At 44.9% G+C, this 9,919-nt stretch overlaps 1 long non-coding RNA gene across 1 annotated transcript; it reads right to left on the reverse strand.

The window, feature by feature from the left end:
* Positions 1 to 3,220: 3,220 nt before the first annotated feature.
* Positions 3,221 to 9,613, reverse strand: LOC134444865 (uncharacterized). Its single transcript, XR_010034130.1, has 2 exons — positions 9,539 to 9,613; positions 3,221 to 5,149 (listed from the first exon to the last, which is right to left on the reverse strand). It is a non-coding gene; the product is annotated as an uncharacterized LOC134444865 (long non-coding RNA).
* Between the last annotated feature and the right edge of the window lie 306 nt (positions 9,614 to 9,919).

The raw sequence follows: 9,919 nt of genomic DNA on the forward strand, positions 1-9,919 counted from the left end.
GTGTGTGTGTGTGTGTGTGTGCGTGCGTGCCATATTGCCAGTGGGGTGTGTGTTGTCGTGTACAGTCAATCCGGAAAGTATTCACAGCGCTTCAATTTTTTCACATTTTATTATCTTACAGCCTTATTCCAAATGCTACAAATAAATCTCTGTTGTCAAAATCCTACACAAATTATTCCATTATGACTATGTGAAAAACAAGTTGTCTTCACAGTTTTGAAAATTTATAAAAATAAAAAACAAAGAAATTATATTTACAAAAGTATGCACAGCCTTTGCTTAATACTTTGTACAACCACCTTTGGCAGCAACTACATTCATTTTTTCATTTCAAAATGAAAAGGGATTAAAAGGGAGGTCACTGGTATGTGTTTCAAACTGTCAGTACATTGAAATTTTACATTTTGAGTCTGCACCAGGCTAAAATAGATGGGTGAGAGTTTTGAATGAAATCCTATGGAGAGTATCATGATCTGCTTCTGTAGTCACAGTGCATGTTGACATGCATGCTTCTTTAGGTGTAATTCAGATTTCCAATGTTGACGGCATCCATACATCGCCAAACGATGTCAGTCCCACAACCATGCTTGACTAGCCAGAACGCTTGTCCAACATAAATAGGCTGCGGCCCAATACAATGTTGTGGACAACATGAAAAGATAGTTGCACACCCTGTTGATTTCCACAGGAGAACAGAAATCTCCTCCTCACCTCTCTTCTCCCCTCCCCTCTCCCATCTCATCATCTCCTCTCCTCCTTTCTCATCTCCTCCCCTCTCTCATCCTCTCCTCTCCCCTCTCTCCTCTCCTCTCCCCTCCTCTCCTCTCCTCTCCTTACATACTGTGTTGCACACCCTGTTGATTTCCACAGGGGGACAGAAACCCTCCCCTCCCCTCCTCTCCTCTCTCTCGCACTTCCTCTTTCTGCTCTCAACAGGAAAAGAAGACCACGGTAGACCACACAAGGATGTATGCAGACGCCTCTCAGTTGCATGTCCATGTCCTTCTAAAGAAACCTGTAAAAACTCTACCAGATGCCAGTCACATGTCTCTGTTCTGCAAATCTCTGCCTGCCAGTTGACATTGCTCTGCAGGCGACAGTCTCTGTTCTGCAAATCTCTGCCTGCCAGTTGACATTGCTCTGCAGGCGACAGTCTCTGTTCTGCAAATCTCTGCCTGCCAGTTCCTGTGCGTTTGACAGAAAGGATTGTCTGTGAACTTCCCATTACTTAACCTTAACGCTGAGCATCTCATGAGACAATGTAATGTAATGTAATGTAGTGTAGTGTAATGTAATGTAAACTGAGCACCTCATACTGAGACAACCAAAATGCAACAACAGCCTCCCTGGACATTTGTCTCACACCACATTGGTAACTGCACCATCACAGAGAACCAAACCCTTAAAACATGGACATGAAGACTTTGCAAACAGAGAACAGAGAAAAATGACAACAAAACATTGTACTGCATTAAGCTGGCAGGGTGTTTTCAACACAGTAGGCTTAGGCCTATCCTATTCAAACACTGCACTCAAATGTCCAAACACTGCATTATTTGTTTTTTTGGTTCTTGATTTGTTTTTTTCCACAAGTGAATAGCTTGATTTAAAGCACTCACTACAGTAGTGAGTTGTCAAAATGACACGCACGGTCACAGACGCAGCGCATCTGAACACACGGGCCTTCTTTAGGAGAGAAGAAAAGTGATCAGCTCTGAATGCGCAAGGTGTATGAGGGAGAACACACGGCGTTGACAGCATCTCCCAGAAAGTAGCCTACACTATGTAGCCTTTTATAGGAATGTAAACCATTCACTCACATCTAAAAAAAAACCCTTTTCAAATGAACACGCCACGTTGATACTTTCAGTTTTAACCTACTAGCCACCGTTACACAAGACTCAAGATATAGGCTGCACTTTGCAGAAACATACATTTACACATTTCCATTTCACATAACAAAACTGTTCAGGTTTAGAATAAACAAAATAGATTACTTACGGACATCACATCACCCCGTAGGGCAAAAGAACTTGAGTAGAAGTAGAAACGAGCAGTTTGTAGACGGAGCACAAGCAGGCAGCCTCCCCGAGCGAAGTCAGGAAGCAAACTGTGCATGTGTGTGTGTGTGTGTGTCAGAGATGGCAGGGGGGCGTTGACAGCACTACGATGAGGTCAGGGGATGAGAACACAAACACGCACAGACAGACAGACACACACACTACTTGGTAAGAAATGGTCACACACACACACACACACAGGCAAGAAATGGTCTCACACACACACTCTCCACAGTAGGGGTCATGCTCATTTGCCACAAGGCCCACCTGAACATGTGCACACTCACACACACACACACACACACACACACACACACACACACACACACACACACACACACACACACACACACACACACACACACACACACACACACACACACACACACATTTCAATTAATTTCTTGAAATGGTGATGTAATGTGCCTGTTATTGAACCCCCTTAGGAGACCCAACTTGAGCACATGGTTTTGCATTGAGTGGGCGTGTTTTGCGATATCTTCTAGCTCTAGCTCTGATCCAGTATTTTTGCTGTAAGTTTCCCCCGGTGGTCAATAAAGTTACTCTCGTCACGACCCTGTAGGCCCCCTCCTGGTGATGGCTCGCTAGTGCACGGGCAAGGCTGGTGCCAGGAGGCCTCATTGACATCATTAGGTGTGTGTGTGTGTGTGTGTGTGTGTGTGTGTGTGTGTGTGTGTGTGTGTGTGTGTGTGTGTGTTAAAGCAAAGAAAGCTCTAAGGGGGAGAGTGTAACGGTTACAGAGGCTAACTAGCAGAGTTGGTGTGGAACGTTAGTAAACCTCCCTCCCGATGCCTCATACAATATCGGCAGCGCTGGGCTAGAGGTCGATACTGCATGAGGCATCGGGAGGGAGGTTTACTAACGTTCCACACCAACTCTGATAGTTAGCCTCTCCGTCACAGATGCATTTACAAGAAATATCCATATATGTGTGTTAAGTAAACAGGGTTTAGAGGTGCAGTTATCAATCAGGTTACATTTATTTATCGCCACAATAATTAATAACAATAATTATAACACAGAAACGTTGCCTTTACAAGTTCCTTTCACGCTAAACCAACACAGCGCTGACCGAGATGTGAAATTATGGGATACGAGACGAGGTAGTTTCCAAATAACGACTCGCACACGCAACGAGGTGGTTTCCAAATAACTTTATTTATTCTCTTATTCTCTTCCTGGTTCCAGCGATACACACAAATGTCAAGTGTTAATGGTGTGTGTGTGTGTGTGTGTGTGATGTCAAATTTAATTCAATCATATGATTATTATCATCATCATCATCAAAAACTTAAAACTATCCTGGGCTTCCCCCCCCGCCTCACACACACACAGCTGATGTAGCATTTCACCCTGAACCCCGGCTCTGACTAAGGAGACTAAATCAAACGATGAGAACTATATATATATAAACAACTAAAGGAAGTCCAAAGCAAACGATCACCGCTCTCCCGTGCTCTCTGGCAGAACTACGGTGGCTGCTACACACTGCAGCAGCAAGAGAAAAAGAAAAGAAAGCCGAGATAAGACAACAAGACGTATTGGAATTGGAACTTTTTCTTTCTTTTTAAATTCTTTATAAATGCTTGAACTTTTTAAAAACTATTTTTGTTTTCTTGTAAACAAACTTGTTACAAAGTCCTGGTGGACTGTGGAGCAGGCGCCATGATACCGTGCCGTACTCACGTCATTACACATCCCATAGTTCCCCTCTGTTGTCATGGCGACTGGGGAACACAGCAGGGGCTGGGCTCCGAACCCATTTAACCATTTCACTTCCCAACTCAGCAGTGAAGGGCAACATGGATCCATGAGGTTACGACCCAGTGCCGCATATTCCGCACGGTCTTGTTCTACATGTCCATTTCAACCAGGTGACCACTCAACTAGCCAATCACCTGGCTGGAATGGACAGATATAACCAGGTCATTTGGAATATGTGGCACTGGATTGCAAAGTAATGAATCCATTTTGCCCTTCACTGCTCGTGACTTCACAATGACACCTCTCGGCTTGCAAAACGACAAATAGTGATGTTTGTTTTATTCATTTGAAAGAGCTGTGCGTGACTTTAAAGCCGTATCAGATGCAAGAGAGCCATCTTTTGTCAACGTAGACGGAAGCACAGGTACGGGGGTGCATGTTTCGACCCAAGCTGCAGATAAAACTGACATACTTCCTGTTTTAGCATTCCGTAGCCTTGAAACTTCCTTCCTGTGAGCCAGCCAATCAGACACATGCTGTAGCGCATCACTTCCTGTCTCCTCTGACATCATTTCCTCCTCACGTCCTCCTCCCTCTTCCCAGGTGGGCTGGCTACCGGGTCCAAACAACTAAAACCAACGTTAAGTCAAAACGTCAAAACTAAAGTCTCATCCCATCCAAATGTCAGCCCTGCGTGTCCAGTCTTTCACATTCGTCCTGGCTGACCTTGACCTTTGCTCCAAGGTCGTCAGCGGTCATTTAATCTCTTGAGTCCCCATGGAAACCAAGCCCACCTGTGTTTCATTCCGACTGACGTGATGTTGCTTCCACCCCACAGACCCCTCCCCAACAACATCGTCATCACACACCCGGCGCTGGCTTCCCACCCGACACACACAACTCACTCATACACACGACACGACATAACGTAACGTAACAACTTTACGCACCCATCGTCATCATCATCATCATGTGAGAGAATAAGAGCTTTTTCATTCCCGGCTAGCCGTCGCTCGCTAGCTAGCTAACGATACGCTAACAACAACAACCCCCTTTTAGCAAACATAACAACTCTGGCTGCTCCGGCGGCCATGTCTTTGGCAGCGGTTAGGTTACCGCGGCGACGGTCGCTAGGCTAGGCTAGGCGGCCTTGGTGAGCTGGTCGGTGAACTCGGCCATGATGTCGTGAACCCACAGGTCGCGCTCCTCCTGCGACGTGTCCACCAGGTAGACCGTCACCTTGCGTTCCCATGGCGACGACTCGCCGTCCGACACGCACTCCAGCTGGGCCACCAGCGGCTTCTTCTCCACGTGGTTCCGGAACACCATGGTGGCCTCCTCTGACCAATGGGACGCCTTCACACCTGACACACACACACACACAAACTTCAGTCAGAGATCTTATAGACAGATAAGTCCTTCAAGTTATTTTCCGGTATTCACTTTATGTCGACTGAACGCCCCTTTAGGAGACCTTTGGCTAGGAGGCCTTCGGAGTCCCCTTAGGGCAGTGATACTCACTATTTTTTCCTCAAGAGCCACATTAGGAGAAAAAAATCAGGAGGAGAGCCGCATGGAGCGCAATACCACCCCCCACTTTTCAGGGCCTTTCTTTTTTTTTTTTTTTGGGGGGGGGGATTACATCATGATAGTGTTGGCCTCATTATACATGGTTGTAGTATTATTTATGCAAATGATTATTATTAGTAGTAGTATTAATTATTAAATTATTAGTAGGCCTATTATTAAATTATTGAATTATTAATTAAGTACCCTATGTCAGCAATTGCTGTTAGGCCTCCTAGCTCACTTTTAAACACTAAAAGACACCTCTGCTCAAGGGCACTTTTACATCAAAGAGCAATAGGCAGTTCAGTTTAACCTGCCGCTGACAGATGGCCAATACATGCAACCAGAGTCAAAACCAACACAAAAACAGAGGGAGTCCAGAGTCCAGTTTTTGTTGTCTCTCTCTCTCTCTCTCTCTCTCTCTCTCTCTCCGGCGCTGTCAGCCAGCATATTTTTGATGGCTGATGGATAGACCTCCGGATCGTCATTCACAATGTAACGAGGACGGAATTAAAGTGTACCTCCGGGATTTTGGACACCAGGCCTCATTTCCGAGTCAGCCAGGGTGTAAACAATGTGTCCAGAACGTTTTTTTCACATTCCATGCAGTCCTTGTGAATTCTCATATCCATGTTGCTAAGCTAGCGCAAGTGGACGGAAATGGTAGTAGCCTGCCCCCAAAAATAGTCTTATCCCGTTAAAACAACATTCAAAACAAAACCGTTATTATACCATACTGCAAGTGTAAATGTTTGCCTTAGTAGAATGAAGTTTGAAATTAAACCAACCTTGCACTGCGTGGATTTTGCCATGGTGTGTTGAGAGACTATTTTCTCGGGGTCGGCGGAATTTTACTTTGCTCTCTTCAGTTGTGATGTAGCCCACCCACCCACTGCAGGGACCCGCAAGAGACATTGCAAATCAAGGCTAGTTCTACAACTGCTTTCGGATCGAATAGTGGATTAAAACCCAACGACATCGCACCATGGTACATCAATGTGTATATACCAACTGCAATAATAAAGCCCACAGATGGGTATCGGCAAGTTTCCATTGGTTTCCGTGAAAGATGTTGAAAGAACCAAACTCTGGCTCCTGGCTGCAGGGCTACATCAACAAACCGATGGAGACGCTCCGTAAGCTTCCCCGGTGCTTTGCAGTGACCATTTCAGTCCCGACGACTTCACAAAGTCCTTCTCGAAGTCTAATACCTACACGGAAAACTCTAAAAGTGTCCGCAGTGCCAACCGCATTCCCAGATCTACATTTTGTGGCGTGCACCAACAGTCTCCGAAGAACAGGTTTGTTATGCTTTCTGCTTCTATGATGGTAGCCCAGTGGTATAATGGCTTCGCCTACGTTAGCCAAAACTTGGGCTAGAAGTTACCCTTTTGGATTGGCATGTTGTAATGCTTTACTGTTATTTTGTGTAATTGCTGTGACAAATGGCATTAGACATGACTTGCCGTATTCCTATGGATTCATAAGTTACGCAACGCTATGTGATCTGGCTTGACATTGTGGAATATGTCACTTGTAACTCTAGTTATTATAGGGAATGTTTTTTTGTGAAGAGATGGAATGGAAGGATGAAAGGGATTTAGAAGAGATGGGTGCACTGTTCTGTTCGCCAACATCTAATGCTCTGTAGACACACGGGTCATCTAGTAACAACTAAACATTGTCATGGCATATTCAATGTTACGAAAGGTTGACAAAGTCGGACAGAAAGCATTACTCTTGGTGTTTGCGAGCGAGGTCAGGAAGAGGGGAATAGCGTTCACTTTTGCAAACTTTTTGGATTTGCATGTTGTACTGCTTTACTGTTATTTAGTGTAATTGCTATAACAAATGGCATTAGAATTGCCGTATGGACTCATACGTTACGCAACGCTATGTGATCTGGCTTGACATTGTGAAATATGTCACTCGTAGCTCTAGTTATTATTACATGGAATGTTTTTTGAGACGAGATGGAATGGGAGGATGAAAGGGAGAAGAGTGTGCGTTCTGTTCGCCAACATGCTGTGTAGACACATCTAGTAACAACCAAACATTGTTATGGCATATGTTTCAATGTTACGAAAGGTTTACAAAGTCGGACAGAAAGCATTACTCTTGATGTTTGCGAGCGAGGTCAGGGAGAGGGGAAAACCGTTCAGTTTTACAAACTTCAAAGATGTTGGAGTTCGCTCTATGGAAAAGTTATGGATGTGTCAAACGAAGCTAGGATTTGTACTAGAAATATCACTCCGCGGCTGTCAAGCTTTCAAACCGGAACACAAATTGCTGATGGTGATCAAACATGATTGCAATGTTGGTTTAATTTCAAACTTCATTCTATCAAGACAAGTATTTACACTTGCAGTCTGGCATAATAATGGGGTTGTTTTGAATGTTGTTGCAACTGGATAAGACTATTTTTGGGGGCAGGCTACTACCATTCCCGTCCACTTGCGCTAGCTTAGCAACATGGATATGAGAATTCACAAGGACTGCATGGAATGTGAAAAAAACGTTCTGGACACATTGTTTACACCCTGGCTGACTCGGAAATGAGGCCTGGTGTCCAAAATCCCGGAGGTACACTTTAACAGATTGGCTCAAGAGTTATTGAGCTTGTGAAGTATGGTTGCCTGATGGTCTTGTTAACTTATTATTTATAAAAATGCGACGTCGCCGACAGCACTGAGTTCTATCAGCTGTCAATCAATGCCGCACGGAGAGAGAGAGAGAAAGCGAGATAGAAAGTTTAGGTTTCCAACTTGCAGCATTCCAACGCGACTCCACGTGCTTTATTCGCGCTCTGCTTGCCTTCATTGCCCGTTTGACAGCGCCAGGTTAAACTGAAAATGAACAGCGATTTGGGAGGTGGTCACCAAGCAATCTGAGCGAGAGAGTTACACCAGGCGCGAAAATGAACAGCGATTTGCGATGTGGTCACCAACAATGCAATCTGCGCGAGAGAGTTACACCAGGCGCGTGCACGCATCATTCACAATGTATGATGGAATTCGTTTGATGTGGACAAGATAATTTATTGGTCTCCGCCATTGAGTGTCGTGGCGTTGTTGTGAACTGAAGGATGTTTGCCGAATTAGGTGAAGTTTCGGCGCTCTTTTCTCTGCTGATAGACGACCCCCAGCCATTTAGAATGTAAAGCCGTCTATTTTTAAAATAATGCAAAACTAAGCCACCAATGAAAATGTGAACAAACGTCCATAAAAACGACAGCCAATGCATTTTCAAATAAGATCTGTGATTGATTTTCGCTGCTCACTTCGGAGGGGAAATGTGGCTTACTGCGCGCGCCTGAGTCAAATTTTCAGTAAATACACAACGACGCATGGGGTGCCGGGTCGGCCAGGTGGAAGAAAAGAGATCTTGATGTAGACGTACCCATAGCCTTGCCTACTTGGCGTGATGCGTGTTCATTGTATATGTATGTAGGCATGGCACATTTTAAATGCAGGTCTGTTGATTGTGTTGGGCTATAATATTTTTTCTTTAACCTTGCGAGCCGCCAAGTCAGGCGTCGCGAGCCGCCTGAGGCTCGCGAGCCGCGCAGTGAGTAACAGGGCCTTAGTGCAACCACCTCAAAAATAGAAGCAGGAGTGGACAACCCCACCTTAGGAGACCCAACTTGAGCACACGCTTTTGCAGTAAGTGGGCGTGGTTTGAAACCTCTTTATTAAAATTCCACCCTCTTTGCTTTAGTCTTCTCCACAAGGTTCCAGAACACCAAAGTCATCTGATCGGACCAATGCCTGCACAACTGACACACACACCTTAGCTGAAATACACCTGTAAAAGCTTTCTGTTGGTCAAGGTCACCTTAGCTGAAACACACCTGTAAAAGCTTTCTATTGGTCAGGATAAACAATATCAGTAGTTTATTAGCTCCTCACCTGAGCCTGAGGGACAAAGTGTTGTTAGTGGGTACCTGTTAACTGAGCCAATAAGAGAAGGCGTTTCCAGCATGTAGCTTCTATATGAACCAATCATTTTATATTATTCATTATTACTTAATTATGTTATTATTGTTAGGTACACAAGAGTTCGAACTGCACTGAGAACTCCTGTATGAGCGGCCTCAGCTGTGTGCAGCCAATAAGACGAGGCGTTGTATACATAGTGCCTACCATCTGGGCCAATCAGAGACGGTCTTACTGCTACGTACGTACCTGCGAGCTGGGCCCGGACGCCCTGGAATGGCAGCTGGCAGAACTCCTGTATGAGCGGCCTCAGCTGTGTGCAGCCAATAAGACGAGGCGTTGTATACATAGTGCCTACCACACCAGACACCAGGCCGTTAGTCATCATAGACTTAACCAGGACACAATACCGTATCGCATCGTCATTAAGGCTGTGATTTACACCCCTAACCTCCACATCTAACTTCAAATCATGATGACCTCCACATCTAACTTCAAATCATGATGACCTCCACATCTAACTTCAAATCATGATGACCTCCACATCTAACTTCAAATCACATGATGACCTCCACATCTAACTTCAAATCATGATGACCTCCACATCTAACTTCAAATCATGATGACCTC

The sequence above is a fragment of the Engraulis encrasicolus genome, unplaced genomic scaffold, assembly GCF_034702125.1.
Source record: "Engraulis encrasicolus isolate BLACKSEA-1 unplaced genomic scaffold, IST_EnEncr_1.0 scaffold_798_np1212, whole genome shotgun sequence".
Taxonomy (NCBI): domain Eukaryota; kingdom Metazoa; phylum Chordata; class Actinopteri; order Clupeiformes; family Engraulidae; genus Engraulis; species Engraulis encrasicolus.